The sequence below is a fragment of the Ambystoma mexicanum genome, chromosome 3q, assembly GCF_040938575.1.
Source record: "Ambystoma mexicanum isolate Mex_15411 chromosome 3q, UKY_AmexF1_1, whole genome shotgun sequence".
Classification (NCBI taxonomy): domain Eukaryota; kingdom Metazoa; phylum Chordata; class Amphibia; order Caudata; family Ambystomatidae; genus Ambystoma; species Ambystoma mexicanum.
This window is the reverse complement of record NC_090926.1, coordinates 1,226,986,703-1,227,004,549: the sequence shown is the minus strand read 5'-3', so window position 1 is coordinate 1,227,004,549 and position 17,847 is coordinate 1,226,986,703. Positions and strand designations below refer to the sequence as shown.

The following is a 17,847-nucleotide window of genomic DNA, read 5'->3' as shown; positions in this document are numbered from 1 at the left end:
GAATGGTTATTCCCCCTCCAGTGAATGAACATGGGAACCAGTGTCCAACATGAACGCCCTCTGCCTGATGCGGCAATTTCATCTGACCCATCCAGGCAAACCTGGGGGATGGGAGTTTAGAAGGGGGCATGCTGCCATGAATCGCCGATTCTGCCCCTTCTGGACGACGTGGTCCCTCAAACACCGTAGTATTGCATCCATTTGTACATCCAACATGGTCAACGCCATGGGGAAACGCACGATTTAGTCTCCCAGTAATGCATGTTGCTTCCTTGAGAGACATGCCCCCCATCCCCGCGGCTTGCGCTTCTCAACGCTAAGCTTGTTCATACTGTTCGTTCTGGCAAATTGTATCCCTAATTCCTTTCCTTTGTCCCGCCTTCCCAAATCCTTTTGGCTTCTATTGCGGTTAGTTTTCCCTTCCTTCCCGGTGTGTTCTGTGCCGCCCCTCGCTATCTCTGTTTTGCGGAACCGTGCGAACTACTTCTATATCTTCCTGGACTCTTTTTTTTTTTTTTTTTTTTCCTCCTGGTTTGCTACCCGTCCTTTCCTGGAATCCATCCTTCCTGGAATCCATCCTTCCTGGAATCCATCCTTCCTGGAACACTGAACGCTCCGGGCCATCATATCCTTCCTCGGCAGGAACCCAAAATCCTATATACACGTTACCTGCCTGCATACTGGCGACGGAGGAGACATGGCCATTCCTGTACAAGACCAGAACGAAACCTGTGAACACAAGAAAGAAAACGTCAAACAGGTGAGCCAAGAGTCTGAGGATACCGAGTGTGACACAAGGACATTACCATGGCAGCTGCTTTTCCTCCACGACTCGGTCAGCTGTGCAGGAGTGCCCCGGGTATTTCCGACACACAATATAGGATTCTTCAGTTTGGTTTCCTGGCCTTATTTATTTGATTTTATATTTTGGATTTGTAAAGCGCACTAACAGCCCAGGGGCATTGAGGTGCTGTTGTAAGAAAGTGTCTTAGTGACAAGGAGAATTGCTTTGCTCAAGGTTACAGAGTGTTCAGCTTAATAGATCAGGACAGTTACATAGATAGTAGTCAGTTACATACATCATACATTTAACAATGAAGGATATATAGCACAAGGAGACGTAATATACAGCACTGGAAAAGCTGCAAAGCCCTTTGGACCACGTTTATACAAACAGCAGATTTGTGATGGCTTTCCGGAAAGCTATGTGCAAGTCAATGCTCCTGAGATGAGGTGGTAGGGAGTTCCAGTGGTTCGCGGCCATGACAGGAAAGCTGGAACCACCTGCGCGAGCCCTGAGTGTCTTAGGAATGCTGATTCGGTTGGTGTATGAGGTTCAGGTGGGTCTGTCAGAGGTGGGTTTGACAATTCTCTGTGAAAGGTACAGGGTGCAGTGTTATGGATGCACTTGTGCATGAGGGGGAGGGTTTTCAATATGAAGTGCTCCTTGATCGGGAGCCAGTGGACCCGTTTCCTGGTTGCTGAGATGTGGTCCCTTTTGGATATGCCGGTGTCGGCCCTGAGGGCATTGTTTTGGATAGTCTGGAGTTTAGTGGTGTTCTTAGCGGAGGTGTTCACTAGGAGGGCATTGCAGTAATCAAGCCGTGATCCGATAATTTCCCTTGCTATGGAAAGGCAGCTTTGCTCTGACAGGAAAGGTCTAGCTGCATTGAGCAGTTTAAGTGGTAGGCAGCAGCAGATGTTATGGGGTTAACCTGTCTGATCATCGAGAGGTTGGAGTATAGGTAAACCCCCCCCCCCCCCCCCCAGGGTTTTACCCGCCTGGGAGATAGTGATTTGAGTGTTGTCGATTTTGAAGGAGCTGTACTGTTCGCCGAGTTTCCTTAGGGTAGCAGGTGATCTAATAAGGAGTAACTCATTTTTTTCACCGTTGAGGCACACCAGTAATCTGCCATCCAGGTTTCAATTGTGGAGTAAATGGAATTGAGGGTTTCTGTGTCGGACTCATAGTCCCTGGTCAGGGTGATGAGGACCTGCGTGTCATCAGCATAGTTCGTAAATGTGATGCGTAGCGCGTCCAGAATGTTAAATAGTGGCCTCATGAACAGGTTGTAGAGGGTGGGTGAAATGCATGAATCCTGTGGGACTCCACATTTGATTGGATTAGGGCGGGCACAGGCTTGGTCAGAACTTTCATAACTCTTCCCTGGAGAAATGATGTGACGTTAGGTGAGAAATTGGCAGCGGAGGAGAGAGGGTGGGTATTATGGTCCACCAAGTCAAAAGCTGCGGAAAGGTCTAGAAGCAGAAGGAGGGTTAGTTTTCCTGTGTCTCTGAAATCATCAATTTGATTTTTGAGGTCTAATAGCGCGGTTCCGGTATCGTGGTTAGGATGGAAGCCTGACTTGTGGATACCGAGGAGGTTATCAGACTCGAGGAATTTCTGGACTTGCATATAAATTGCTTTGTTGAGGATTTTTAAGAGAAACGGGACAGTGGTGATGGGTCTGAAGTTCCCTGGGATGGTTGGGTCGAGCGTAGCTTTCTTCAGGAGAGGGCGTACCCAGGCTTTCTTGAGGCAGGGTGGGACATGGCCTGATGTGAAGGAGGCATTGATAAAGGCTGTGGGGAATGGGGCGAGGGTGGATGCACAGTCTTTGATAAGTTGAGCGCGGCAAGTGTCCCCTTTACAATTGGAGGGTATGATTGATTTTAGGAGGGTGATGACTTTTTGTTCGTTCATTTCTTTGAACACAAAGGAGGGGGAGTCACAGGTAGTGCTACTATGGAGGTCAGAAATCTGGTGGCTTAGGACCTGTTGGTTGGCGATGATCTTGTTTTGAAGGATGTTAAGCTTGCCAAGCATGGCAGCCTGGATGCTGTTACACCAGTCTTCGTCTTTAGTGACAGTAGGCGGGTGGGGGTGGGTGTTTCATGCTCTCTGAAAATGGCAAAGATCTCTTTTGAATCTAACTTGGCGTTTGCTATCCTAGTATTGAACGAAGTGGCTTTGGCTTTTTTTATGGCCGCTTTGTATTCTTTGGAGATGGTCTTGAATGATATTTTAGAGGCGTCACTAGGCTTGGCTAACCAGGTGGAGTGAGCTGCTCTTTTCCTGGTGCGCAGCTCAAGATGCTCCGATGAGAACCAGGCGTTGGTGTTTTTGGTGCGCTTAGCTTTCCTGAGGGAGAGTGGGCAATGGCGCCAACCGCTTGGGTGATGATGATGATGGTGTTGTATCCGGGTCACTTGAGAAAGGGGGTTGAAGGGCAGGCACCAAGAGGTGGGGTAAAAGCCTTGGTGAGCTGACGGGAGCTCCTGGTGAACACAGGGGGAGTGGAGCTACTTGCAAGGGGGGGGGGGGTCCCTTGGCAAAGTTGAGATCGAACTGAATGGTGTGGTGGTCAGACCAGGGAATGGGCAAGATGGATGATTGCGTCAGGGCAGTTATGGTGGTTGACCCAGTCAAGGGTGCATCCTTTGATATGGGTGGGCTGAGTAACTGCCTGTTTGAATCCCAAGGTGCCCAAGTCTTTAATGAGAGAGGCTGCTTGTGAATCGGTGGGGTTGTTTAGGCCTCGGTTGAGGTCTCCCAGGAGGATGGCTTTAGTGGGGTTTTTTTTATTACATTGTCCGAGATGGCATGAATGAGGGCATCTTGGAAATCAGTGACTGGCCCAGATGGAGGGTAAACCATGTGGAGAGCGACCGTGCAGTTAGGGGATGGGCTGACTTTGAGGAGAAGGTAGTCACTGTTGTGGCCGAGTTCACCTTCCACCATTCTGATGTGGATGGTCTCTTTGGCTATGAGCCACCCCTGTGCCTTTCCGGAGGGTGCAAACTTGTCTAAAGATGAGGCAAGGGCTGGTCCAGATGCTTCGTGGAGCCAAGTTTTGCTAATGAATTGGAGATCAAGGTTGCAGGGCGTGGACTGGGAGTGACCGGGGAATGTGGAGGACTGGGAGTGGCAGGGTTTAGTAATACGTGTGGAGGGAGCCAAAGGGGGGGGGGAGAGGGCTAGCCTCAATAGCAACTGGTAGTATTGTAGGGGCACAGCGTTGCATCATCAAAGTTAATCCTTACAAGCACAGTGGTGTCATTAAGTGGCGGTATCAGGGGGGCACACAGAGTGGCATCGTCACAGTTATCCTAACCGGCATAGTGGGGGCCGCAACAGGCGGTGTCAGAGAGGTATACATTCTGGCATAAAGGTGGGTGTCGGTCCTGGGCATGGTGATGGCTGACATAGGTGCTAGCGAGGGCGGAAACAGTAGTTTCATGAGCATTTGTAGGCAGGGTCAGAGGACGGTGATCAGCATATATAGGGGGCGGACTGCTTGTGTGGGCAGTATTCTTGAAGGGTATGCTTTGTACTCTAAAGGGTTCTGGAAACCAACAGTTTTTTGCCGGAAAGGTTCAGGGTACTTTCCCCTCCTTGCGTACCCTTCTTGGTTTGCCTTCTTTCTTCCCTCGTTCAGCTGCCATCAGCAAAGTACTGTTCCTTTGTGTCCTTTGCCTCGCTCAGTGGGTGCTCTCGTGCTCCGCCTTTTATCCGTGTGGGGAAGTTTAATGGAAGTCAGGTGTGAGTGATTATCAGTAATTGCCTGAACTTGCCTGAGCATTGTAGTGTGACATGTCTGGTACAATTCTCGGGTTTGAGCCTGTTTTCTCCCACGTCAGGCTATGCGTTTGAAAGTGTGTGTGAAGGGGGGGGTGGGGTAGAGTTTATAAATATCCTATTGGGTAGGATGGGGAAAGGTGTTACCGGGAGGTGGATACCGCATCTTGCCATCAGATGTCCCACTCCCCGAAGACCCCTAACCAAGGTGATCCTCCCGCACTGGGCCACCCCCAGGGTCTGGCTCCAAAGGCGATGGCTGTGTCCTGGCCACATGAGCGCAAAAGAGGCCCCCGGGGACTAGCGGGTGAGACGCCTTCTGGTTTCTCACACCACCCACAAGGGCAGTCTAGCACCGAAATGCTAGGTAATTCTCCTCTGAACAAGAGTACCATCATCAACCCCAGATACGTGTTTCGGCCTTTTTGGGCCTCTTCAGTGAGGTGAAGCTGAGCCTCTCCCCACGTCTGTATTACCCTGGGTTACTGGAGTGAAACTCGGTTTTACAAAAAGGGTGTGGGAGCCCCTCTACTGAGAACGAACATGGGCCAAATACCCTGTTCTATGGAATTTCTTCCACTGGAGGATCTGCATGTACGTTTTCCCTTACCACACCTTCACAGAAAATACATACCCATTTTCGTATTATTCTGGTCCCACCCACAAGGGCATAGCCTGCATTGGCAAAGCCAATACGCTTGTGTTCATTGACAAATACATGGTAAAATCTTCCATTTCTGCAAGGAATAACTCGTGTAAAAATGTACACACTAACATACATTGGCAAATACAATAGCTTTGACATTTCTAGTTGCCATTGACAAATGGTTGGTGCATTATATCGCGTTCTGTATGCTATTCCCCACAGTGTTGGCATGCACTTGAGCCTAAAAAACATAATGGCAACCTTGTGCTTTATTTTCACTGATTTATATCTATTAAAAAGTAGTCTGACGAGTAAGTAATCGGGATAAAAAAAAGTATAGCAATAAGCTTGAGAAAGTAGTAACAAGTCAAGTTCATAATAAGTTGTATGCTGTTTCATGCTGTAAACCTTTTTTCTGCAGCACCCCCTGGCTGTGTTTAGAGGGCCCCAGGTCTTTGTACTCTTGGTTTGGAGGCTGTAGGGGGAACTGGAAAGGTGGGAAGACGCCTTGCATCAGAAGTGTTGAAAGCAGCCTGATATTCTGCTCCAGTTTGGCTTGGCCAGTACTTGCCCGACAACCTGGAGTTCCCGAGAGCTGGTGCAGCACCTCGTGGCCCTTCAGGAGATTACTAAACGCCAAGAAGCCTCCTCGCGTGATGGGGGGGGGGGGGGTGTCGTGAGTGAAGGTCAAGTCCTAAAAATTAAAGTGGGGGGACTCCTCACAACAAATGCAAGGGAATGCGACATCGCCAGAAATTAGCACACCAATGTGAAATATGCACATTTCATTAAATTGGCTTTGCATAACCACCCAAACTGCACAGGACGAATGGCATTTGCCTTTCATAAAAGCAGCACACAAACAAAACCAAGAGAGGATATTTTCTTCTAATCGTGTTTTTGAAAACGTTAAAAGATGTACATGTTTTAAACTCCAAGAACCAATTCAAATGTTTACCCTAGGACTTGCAGTATCAAAATGAGACATTTTGCATTAAGTTGTCTGGTAATTTTCATCAGGTTATATAGTGCAGTGGTGACGTCCGGCCTACAAACCTGATTGACTGTGGTTCGATCCTGTGGTCTGCTTTAATGCATAAATTCAATGTTTCCCATTTGGGGGTTGGAGGGGACTGAGTCCACCCTCTGAAAAAAGTGGGGGGGACTCCGTCGCCCCGCGTGTACCCTCGACTTGAGCCCTGACGTTGACGAACGCCGGGCCAGATTTACATCTGGGGAAAATACTTTGTCGATAACTAACCGGTGTTACTTGGAGAGTGGCGCCCATAGCTTCCGAATAATTAATCTCCATCTCAACATGAGACCCTGCGATGAATCTGGGCTACTTTGCAATGTCCTTTAACATTATCGGGCCCTGTTTTCCTAGTACTTTGTGGGTTAATGGGTACCTAACTATCAGCCACTTTTACCCGTATCGGGTAATATCTCCATAAATAATGTCACCATACCTATGGTCGCCAGGAAACGGCATAGGCAACATTATTTAGGGGGATCATTTATGGGGTAAGTGGAGCTGCAAGGGTGTCCTCCGCAGTTTCCGTGGGGTAATATCGCCACAAAAAAAGGCACCATTCTTGTATGGCAACATTTTTGCAGGGATATTATCACATGGAACCCTTTTCCCCGGCTGAGAATAGCGGCCGAGGTCCCTACTGTAGGATGCGGAGAGAGGACCTCCATCGCTTCTTGTTATGGTGACTCCGGAATGCTATATTTGGGAAAGCCTGTCTAAGGCCTACGCTTGGAACATCTGGTTGGGCTCCCAGTATGCAGGTCTGCATGCAGCCAACACACTGCTCTGGCAGCTGCTAGGTACTGGGCCGGGGGCATGGCCAGAAAAGGAGGAGTTGCCTGGGTTCTGCTGCATAATTGGAGTTGGTATTAAATGGCTGTACTCTACTTAATCTTGATTGTATTTGTGGAAGTTCTTGTAATCATTAAGAACTGTATTTTGTATGATCTGGCCCACCCAACTAAGCCACTTCCTCGCGCCTCCCTGCATCGCCTGTGAGCCTTCCCTTCATTGGCAGTTTTTTTGCCTCGACTCCCTCTTATTATTCAATTTTCGACCTCCATAATCTGTTGTTCTAGGCCCTTATAACTCTTCTGTTCTCTCCTTATTCTCCCTTCACCGTGCACGAGTTGGGTCTTTTTGGGACTAGACATACCCATATCAAGTCCTCCCGCCCTTCTCAGGCGCGCGAGCCCCCGCTCCTCTTCTCCCTCGCGCGCTGCATCCCCTCTTATAACAATGATGGTTCTCGGGTGGCTTTTGCCAGGGCGTCATTGCATAATGGCATGGCAGGCAGAATAATTTTTTCTGTGGGGTTGAACAGAGCAATTCCAGAGGTTATGATTCATTCAAAACCTTGAAAGTCGTCCACATTCAGTTTGCAGGAGATGAGTGGTGCACAGAGTTGGAGTGACCGAATTAGGGGTAGAATTGAGTTGAAAGTTAGATGTGAATGTGGGGGCTGAACTGGGAGAGGGAGCAGCTGGAGAGATGGGGGGGCGGGGAGGGATAAAGAGGAGTAGGTAGATCGGACGTGGTGATGAGGGCAACCGGGAGAGACGGTGTCTGACGAAGACAGGGCTAGAATTGGGAAAATGAGGTAGACGCGATTGGTGGGGGGGGGGGGGGAAGTGGAGTAGGTGGAAAAATGGAGGTGGGAAGAGGTAGTGGTGAAGGGAGACTGAAAAAAGCTAGGTCTGGTGGTCAGCCAACAGGACAGTTTTAGATGGCTGCAGAGGGCAGCAGTAGGTGGGCCTGAGCAAGAGATGGGTTTTTGCCAGAGGTCTGAGGATGACTGCTTTACTAGTTGGGCGAGAGGATGTGCTAGAGAGTGGGAGAGAGCCTGATGGGACACAGTACAACAGTAAACGTTGAGACCAAAGAAAGGTTGCATGTTTGGGCAATCCTGCCTTTGAGTTTAATCTGGTACTATGTCCTCTCTCGCCCACACCACCATCAAACCCCAAATCTCTACCTTCCATTGCTCCCAGGCTCCCTTTGTAAGTGGATATATTAAACTCCTTTAACCCTTGGTGTGGATTTCTTCAGCTGACTAGTCCCAATACCTGAGCATGCGTGTATTGCCACCTTTGCCCTCAACCCGGCTCCCCAGAGTCCAACCCCAGGAGCACATGTGCGATGCCACCTCGCTTAATTTCATTACTGGGCTGTTTTGCACCTATGTTTGCAGCAGTGATCGCATGTACAACCTTTGGAAGAAGAGTTGGATAGAATGAGGAGTCCTGGTGACTGCCTCTGTTCCCTTCGAGCACATGCCCTAGGACCTACTTCCCTAGCCCCTGCTCTATAACCCCCCCACCCCCGCCCCCGATGAACAAAATGCATATTCAGCATCAGGTGGGGTCATGATTGGCAAAAGAGGAAGGATGAGTCTGTAGGAAGAGGAAACCGCAGCTTCTGTGCTCGCGCTACAGCCACGCCCAACGCAATCTGGCACCAGGAGCTCCCCAAGAGATGGGTCATGTCTGCTGAGACGCCCCATCACTCTTTCACACATTGGTATGGTATAATGTTTATTTGTACAGCGCCTAAACACAAGGCAAGTGTTTCAAAGCGCTCAAGGAGGGAGGGAACAAGGAGAAAAAGTCGATCAAGGCCCTTGAAATTCTGAAACGATAATAGTCTGCACAGGCAGAGTAAGTGTATGTAATACAATTAACGGTGGGGAGTAACAGCAAATGGGTCTGGCAACGATTCTGCAGTTTTTCCAAGTGCTAATAAGGTTCTGCCATGCGGAGGGTTCGGGAGGGACAGTATTTAGGTAGGGATTGTTGCAGATAGGTAGGTACCAGGTCCCAGAAAGCCTTGTGGACAATGCAGAGGGTCTTGAACTTGATTCTTGCAGCCACAGGGAACCAGTGGAGGGATTTCAGCGCCAGAGAGATGCGGTCCCAGGGCTTGAGGCCAAGGATGGCTCTTGCGGTTCTGTTCTGGATGAGTTGCAGAGGGCGTAGAGTAGAAGCAGGGAGATTGAGGAATAGGCTGTTGCAGTAGTCAAGCCTAGAGAGAACCAGGGCTCTGGAGACCGTTAGCCGCTGGGGGAAGGTGAGAAAAGGTAGAGTACCTCTGAGGAGGTGTAACAGACTTTTTATAGATGTTAGAGATGTCCGAAATGTGAGAGAAGGAGAGAGTGGAATTAAAGATGATCCCAACATTTTTGGCCTCGCAAGTGGGTGCGGGCACAGGGCCAAGGAAGGCTGGCCAGAGTGAAAGGGGGAGCAGGGGTCCCAATGAGAACGATCGCCGTCTTGCTGGCGTTGAGGCAGAGGTCGGTTTCGGCACACCATGACTGAATGGCGGACTGACAGATATGGAGGAGGAAGAGGAGGAGGAGGAGGAGGAGGAAGAGGAGGAGGAGGAGGAGGAGGAGGAGGAGGAGGGGGATGATGAGGAGGAGGACCTGAAAGTTATTAGTCATCCACATAACACTGGAAGTTGGAGGCGAAAGTTGCATCACACGTGCCAAGGCAGCCATGTAGACATCGAAGAACCAGGGGGATAGGTTAGATCCCTGGGGAACGCCACAGTTTTAGAGAGCGATAGTAGAGCGATAGTAGAGCGATAGTAGATAGTAGAGAGAGGCTCAAGTTCCACCTGGAATGGTCGGTCAGAGAGAAAGGAGGTTAACCATGCCATAGCCTGACCTGTAATTCCCAAGGTGTCAGACATGCGATCAGGATGTTGTGGTTAAAGGCAGAGGAGAGGTCAAGGAGAATGACCACAGAGGGAGTGTTGGTGTCAAGATTTGAGAGCAGGTCTTCACGGGTGTTCAGGAGAGCAGTTTCCGTGCCTTTGGATGCTCTAAAGCCAGACTGATGGTCATGGAAGCAAACAATAGATTCAGTGTGAGAGCCAGTTTCTCCAGGAGTTTGCCTCGGAAAGGAGTGATGTAGATAGGGCTGTGGTAGTTTGAAGTGTAGGGGTCGGCAGAGAGTTTCTTGAGTAGAGGGTGCACAAGGGAGTGCTTAAGAGCAGTTGGGAAAACTCCAGTGGCAAAAGAGATTGCAGAGATCAGCCAAGGCTGGAGTGTGGGAGTCCATGTTGTCCTTGATGGTTTCGAGAGAGCAGGGGTCCACCTGATTGTACTTGTCTGGCGACTTTGAGTGGGACGTGTGCGAGAGAAGAGAAGGTAAGTTGAGGGGGGGCCCAAGGGAGGCTCTAGTGTTGGTGTATGCTGTGGTGTGGAAGAGGGGGAGGGAAAGATGTCTTGGATTTTGGTGATTGCGATGAAGTCTGCAGCCGGGGCCGAGCAGAGGTCCTGGGTGGGTGTGACAGAAGAGGCTGCTGCAGGTTTGGCCAGTTCCTTACAGACTTTGAAAAGTTTGGCTGTTTTGCTTGATGCCACAGAGATGCGGGCTTGAATAAAGCGGATGCACAGTCGATATTTGCTTTGAAGGAGGCGGCAGGCCAGTTTATCAGATGATCCAGTCCGCACGACGAATTCCATTTCTGCTCTGATGCTCCACACTTGTGTTTAAGGGCAGCCAGGTCGGAGTCGTACCATGAGTTGCACTTTTTGGAAGGCTTCAGTCAGACCCTCATGACTGGGGAAAGAGTATCAAGAGTGTTGGAGATAGAGAGATTGAAGTTAGCAAGGGCTTTGTCAGGGTGGGAGTCAGCCGCAGGAATAGGAGGAGGCAAATGCAGCCGCTGTCGCTCTTTTCATCGGTCTGGTGTCTTTGAAGCCGAGTGGCCGTGCCGTGTGTGCTGCTGCAAGAGAAGAGCTTCAAATGTGATGAGAGAAGAATGGTCCGTCCAAGAGAGGTAGTGAGAGGGATAGAGAGAGGCATGTCAGTAGAGATGAGCGCATCCAAAGTGCGGGCCGCAGTGTTAGTGGAGCCAGAGGGTAGGATGGAGGAGGAAGAGGGAGTCGCAAAGGTTGCGGAAAGGTCCTGAGGAGTCAGTCCAGATGGATGTTGAGATCACCCAGTAGGAGGATTTAGGAGGAGGAGGAGGAAAGTGGAGAGGAGGCCAGGTCAGCCCATTCCACGAGGAGGAGAGTGGACTGACCTGGTGGCCGATAGAAGGTGGCCATAAGGAGAGAAGATTTAGGAGAGAGTGAGAGCCTACAGACATTCACCTATCCTCTTGCTCAGTCTTCCCTCTCATCCTCTGAAAACAGTAAGCATTGTGTGTAGTTGGGGTAATGGGATGCGCCATCACACTTTTACACATTCACCCATCCTCTTCCTCTATCTTCTCTCTCCTGCTCTATATACAGTATGCACTGTGTCGAGTTGTGATACCACTTAACTGCAGATTCCGGAAGACTTCTCTGGAGCAGTGATTCCAGTTCTTCATCTCTTGAAGCTTTGGGAGCGGGTCGGTGTGGTTTCTGGAGATAGACCCCTTGAGTTGGTATTGTGGTGGCTCGACCATCCAGTTGACTGAAAGGCAGCTTTCGGAGCTAGGCTGTTTTTGTATTTTGGCAGCCAGGTGGTGATCGACTGGATTTGGGTATTGGACTGGCAATATCATGTAGAAGGCTGTAGGGACAAGATGTCCAAGGTTGGCGTGGCAATAGGAGTCAGGCCGTTTAAGAGGTAGGGTGGTGCCATGAGGCAGCATGGCATCAGTATGACTTCAAAGCTTTCTGAATCTTCAGTAAATCTACTTTGTCTTATGTGGAGGAAGTGGTTTCCAAATGCAGAGGAATGGCATCCTGCATATTGGCTGCGAGAACTTGGTGAGGATATGTTCTGTTTAGGAGAGCGGCATGTATAGGCAGATTCAGAGCTTAGAGAGAGCCAGAGTCCGGGGCTGTGGCCCTCTGAATTGATTGCCTGCAACACTTTCTGCTGTATGTGCAAACTGCCTGTATCCTCTGATTTTTTCAGGCACAAATTTCTGGCAATTTAAAAGTAAATTGGTTACACATGTGCCAAGACGGGCACTCGGGTCGGAGCCTAATTAAGATAACCAGGGTTAAGAAAGCAAATGGTTTGGGCAAAGCATTCCACACCAAGGACGCCATGATGTGGAACAATCTTCCCCTCCCTATCAGGTTAGACAAGCTTTCAGGAAAAAACTCAAGACCCACCTCTTCAAATAATCCACTACGTACCAGACAAAAACCCCAACCACATACTTGAGCAAATTGTCCCGTGATTACTTGTTTTGTACCAACTATCTATGTTAGAGCCTTGATGCTTGTGAGCGACCAGCACTATATAAATAAACAAATGAACATGTATTGGACAGGCCATCAGCTTAGATATCCATGCGATGCAGAGAATGTGTTGGGGGAGTTCTAGGTCTGCTGGGAAGGGCGTGTGGCACGTCCTGAGGGACGTGTAGACCAGTTGAGGGTCCCCCGCATTGGTCTCAGAATATGCTGCCTACTTGTTCTCCTTCTCCCTTTGCCCTTTTCTCTATTACGGGCCTGTGAAAGGTTGGTAGAAGTCTGTGATGTATGTTATGCCAAGAAGTCCTTCAACCAGATCTTGGTGGTGGACAGAAGCTAGAGAAATGTTTGGTCATCATGATGTTGATGAACCGCTTTGGATAGTGGTGCCTTGCGTTGAAGTGAGCGCATTACAACCTTTGGTCTAAGGAAAACGCGTATGTTCCTGGCATATCATTGAAGGAACTCAGCAGGGAAAGCTATAATCCACGTCCCAGATGTAAAGTGAACAAAAGGGCCCTTTGCTGGAATCCTTTCATGGATTTCCTAGTTTGTGATCTCGGAGAAGCCATGGATATTCCCGCGGCGGGATCAACGAATGAGTAGGGAAAAGGAGATGTCTGTGCATTGAGCGAACACCAGAAGATATTTTGACCATAGTGATGAATCTGATGGCAGGGTAGAGGAGAGGCACCTGCCGCAGGTTCTTCCCCATGTCTGCTTATTTAGTGAAGAACTCTGCGATACACCACTGTATTCCTGAAAGCAAGACCATCTGAGGGGACATTGCCTTATCACATGCACACCTGTGACTGGGCCAGTAGCCTGACTCTGGCGAGAAGGGATGGGGACTCCTCTCAGCCTGGGGTGCAAGGCCTCCTTGTGGAAACCGGAGCCATTCCTGGCCCAGAGGGGGCGGTGGCAGTAGAGGGTCCTAGTCACTATTTCATCTCTATCTGCTTGTATAATTGGGGGAGGCCGGGAAATATTGGCCCGGGGAACCAGAATGGGAGAACCAGTTAGAGGTGGAAGTAATGGTCAACGGGAAACGGGATGGGGTGCATTGCTCAGGTGAGGGAGGAGGAGGAGGAGGAGGAGGAGGAGGTAAGGTGTAGAAGAGCATGGAGGTGATTTCTTGAATAGGTGAGGCATTGTCTGGTGAGAGAAAGTAGTGCAAGTTGTGTGCGTGCAAGTTGTGCGAGTGAGATTTAGGAGTAGGAGAGTTCAGAGTGAGTGGAAGGGAGATTAAGGGAGTGAAAGGGTGACTGAGAAGGGAGGGTGGAGAGAGTGGGTAGGTGGGAGGAGTAGTGTGTGGAGGCTGGAGTAGTGGTGTGGAGGTGAAAAGGAGGCATAATGTGTAGAAGGTAGAGTATGGGAAAGAAGGATCGAAGTGGCGGGTGGAGGTAGACCATAGAGGGAGAGGAAGAATGGAGGAAGAACTAGGGAGAGACGAAGATGGAGTGATAGAAAGGTGCCTCGGAAAGGAACATCAGAGTGCAGAAGGACCAGAGAGGGTGACCACTCGAGTGTTTGGGAGGTACCCCCCATGCACTGTACCTCGGGGAAAGTTGTTGGATAGGAACCCCAGATTGTTCCCCGAGAGAGAAAGCGCATTGACTTTATGCTATCCCGAAAGCTAATTAGCTTTTAGATAGTAGGGGTTACTGATCACTAGGACCAATATGGGGTTCAGTGAATTCTAGGTCAGGGTGAGATTGCATACCCTAGGTTAGAGGGAAAGGGACGTCCGGCTACTAGGCCCGTTGGAAATCAAAACAACCAAATGAACCTTATCTGTGAGTATTTGTTTTTGAGGCCATTTTTGACCCGCCCTTGTGCCCCGTACCACAAGACTCCTGGAATATCTGTACCCTATCTGCTGAGAACTCTCCCTTTCTTGCAAACCATAGAAGAAAGTAAGAGAAGCCTTTGTGAAGGCGGGGCATCACCTGTGCATAGGCTGCAACCCACCCCTTTATGCAGCCATCTTCAGACCTCCAGCTTGCTGTCCCCTGGACTAGGCTGGGTGCTTCTTGCAGAGCCTCGTGCTCTGTCCTTGAGTGCATGGCTTCACCCGTGCACAGGTTGCAACCCACCCCCTTGTGCAGGAATCTTTCAGACCTCGAGCTTGCTGTCCCCTCCTTATGCAGCCATCTTCAGACCTCCAGCTTGCTGTCCCCTGGACTAGGCTGGGTGCTTCTTGCAGAGCCTCGTGCTCTGTCCTTGAGTGCATGGCTTCACCCGTGCATAGGCTGCAACCCACCCCCTTATGCAGGCCTCTTCCAGACCTCCAGCTTGCTGTCCCCTGGACTAGGCTGGATGCTTCTTGCAGAGCCTCGTGCTCTGTCCTTGAGTGCATGGCTTCACCCGTGCATAGGCTGCAACCCGCCCTCTTATGCAGGCCTCTTCCAGACCTCCAGCTTGCTGTTCCTGGGTCTAGGTTGGATGCTTTTTGCTCTGTCCTTGAGTGCTTGGCTTTTCCTATGGTTTTTGGGGAGCTACTCTGGAGGGGTAAAGTAAACTTGCTTCCTTGCATATGTTTTTATTTTTTAGCAGCAGTTTTCTGTTTGAGCAATGTTTAAAGATGTAAAGGCAGGCGCTCTGTTACCAGTCTTTAGCTTCTCCTCAAAACACAAGTTTTCATGACTTCATCAATCTTCAGGGAGGCTGAGTTTCTTAGTTATTTCAGGCAGGGCTGTATTTCTTTTTCAGGTGTGGCAAGTTAATTAGCTCTGAGGATTCTGGTACTTGTATGTTTTGAGCAATGTTACTGTTCTGGATTAGCCCTCGTCCTAGTTTGTTTATGATTGAGATCTCTGCTACAGGTTTACCATTTAGGTTCCTCCTCGTCTGTTTAGGTTAGGCCTCCTCCTCGTCTGTTTAGGTTAGGCCTCCTCCTCGTCTGTTTAGGTTAGGCCTCCTCCTCGTCTGTTTAGGTTAGGCCTCCTCCTCGTCTGTTTAGGTTAGGCCTCCTCCTCGTCTGTTTAGGTTAGGCCTCCTCCTCGTCTGTTGAGGTTAGGCCTCCTCCTCGTCTGTTGAGGTTAGGCCTCCTCCTCGTCTGTTGAGGTTAGGCCTCCTCCTCGTCTGAGGTTAGGCCCTCTCCTCGTCTGTTGAGGTTAGGCCCTCTCCTCGTCTGTTGAGGTTAGGCCCTCTCCTCGTCTGTTGAGGTTAGGCCCTATCCTCGTCTGTTGAGGTTAGGCCTTCTCCTCGTCTGTTGAGGTTAGGCCTCCTCCTAGTCTGTTTTATGATTCAGATCTCTGCTACAGGTTTACCGTTGAGGTTGGGCCTCCTCCTAGTCTGTTTTATGATTCAGATCTCCGCTACAGGTTTACCGTTGAGGTTAGGCCTCCTCCTCGTCTGTTTAGGTTAGGCCTCCTCCTCGTCTGTTTAGGTTAGGCCTCCTCCTCGTCTGTTTAGGTTAGGCCTCCTCCTCGTCTGTTGAGGTTAGGCCTCCTCCTCGTCTGTTGAGGTTAGGCCTCCTCCGCGTCTGTTGAGGTTAGGCCTCCTCCTCGTCTGTTGAGGTTAGGCCCTCTCCTCGTCTGTTGAGGTTAGGCCCTCTCCTCGTCTGTTGAGGTTAGGCCCTCTCCTCGTCTGTTGAGGTTAGGCCCTCTCCTCGTCTGTTGAGATTAGGCCTTCTCCTCGTCTGTTGAGGTTAGGCCTCCTCCTAGTCTGTTTTATGATTCAGATCTCTGCTACAGGTTTACCGTTGAGGTTAGGCCTCCTCCTAGTCTGTTTTATGATTCAGATCTCTGCTACAGGTTTACCGTTGAGGTTAGGCCTCCTCCTAGTCTGTTTTATGATTCAGATCTCTGCTACAGGTTTACCGTTGAGGTTAGGCCTCCTCCTAGTCTGTTTTATTATTCGGATCTCCGCTACAGGTTGAGCACCGTCATGCCTAGGAGCCGTGTTTAGCGGGTTGATCGCTGCCGTTCCTCCATCATTCTAGCATGTGGCTCCCTCCTTCTATGCAATGGCATATTGCATCCTTACCAGATCTCTAGTTGGCAGTCGGAGGGCCCTGCCCCGAGCACTGGGTCCAGTTAGAGTACTGTAAATAGTCGGAGCCAGGCAACCACAATTACACAAGAGGAGAGTCTCTGGAATGAAAACTGTCCTCCTTGGAGGAGAAGCGAGGGCGAGGTGGTGATGAGACTGTGAGAAGAGAGGACAGAATAGGAGACCAGAGGGAGGTTGCCCGGGAGTAAGAGGTGTCGATGCGAGGGCGGTGGATGTAGGCTCCGGGGCCATAAAGCCCTGGTCTGGGCACACCGTACAAGGCCGTATATAGGATGGAGGCGGGGCTCAGCAGTGAAAGGTAAGACTGCCTGTGTTCTAGCTACATAGTCGCATAATGCAGCACTCCAGTTCCATAAGGAGGTGGTCTGGGAAGGCAGCAGGCAAGAAGGCGGGGTGGTGTGGAAATGGGGCCCCGCTCTGGAGCTTTGATATCTGCCTTGAAGCGATCGCATAAAGATCCAGCAAGCTTCTGGGAGCTGGTGCATAGGCGCGCCTGCTCTCTGGGACAGAAAACACTGCTCCTTCTGCATAAGCCGCGGGGTACCCTGTGCCCTCAAACATGCGTTCGATTCGACCTTCTGCCATTGGCAAGTGTTGCGGCCAAATGGCAAAAGGGAAGTTTAAATCATTGCATGTCAGGTACAGACACACGTGCTCCTTTTTTCATGTTTTATTCTTAGAAACAAATGCCGTATCCCCTGTATTTTAAAACCTAGGATGCGGTGCTCGTGTGATGCAAACTTTACGCCTCGCTACCACTACTGAATGCTCCATCATACTCCTCCTTTGCCCCTCTGACGGGCAAAGCGCTTCGACGCCATGAACTATAGCAGGAGGCGCTGTACAAGTGGAGAATACCATAACATTAGTCTTTTTTGTTTTTTTTTTTACAGCTTTTAATGAGTTGGGCTGCGCATTTATTCGGTATCTAGTCTTTTTGATTGTGCCAGAGCTTGCGAAAGAGGCATATGCATTTGGCTATTAAACGTCATGATGTTCTTTGATATAAGGAACTGGAACTTTGAATTGCGTTTTGTTGCACTTTAATATTAACGTTTTTGTGAACTGAAAAGTGCCTTTTTTAGTGTATTGGAAGGACGAGGCGCATGCCCAATGCGAGACTCGGGGTGGAGCTTGTGTAGTCGCTGGCATGTGCCATTTGGGGTTAATAATATGGAGTAATGGGTCCCTTTCTGCTGCTGCAGGGGTCGGCCTGGTTGTGAGGGGTCAGATTGTGGCACTTGACGCTAATACCTAAGTAAGAGGTGACGGGTGACATTGGTGTAGGCCTACACTCAAGAGGGTGCAATAGGCCAATGGTGTAGGCTTGGTAGAAAGTGGTTATGATAGGAGAGCCTCTGGAGTAACAGGGCATAAGCGAGAGGTTACGATAGAACAGCCTCTGGAGTAAGGGCACAATAAGTAGG

The 17,847-nt window shown here is 49.9% G+C and overlaps 1 protein-coding gene across 2 annotated transcripts in view; it reads left to right on the top strand.

The window, feature by feature from the left end:
- DNASE2 (deoxyribonuclease 2, lysosomal) overlaps positions 1-17,847 on the top strand; it is a 121,065-nt gene that overhangs the window by 21,536 nt on the left and 81,682 nt on the right. The gene's annotated exons all lie outside the window — the stretch shown is intronic.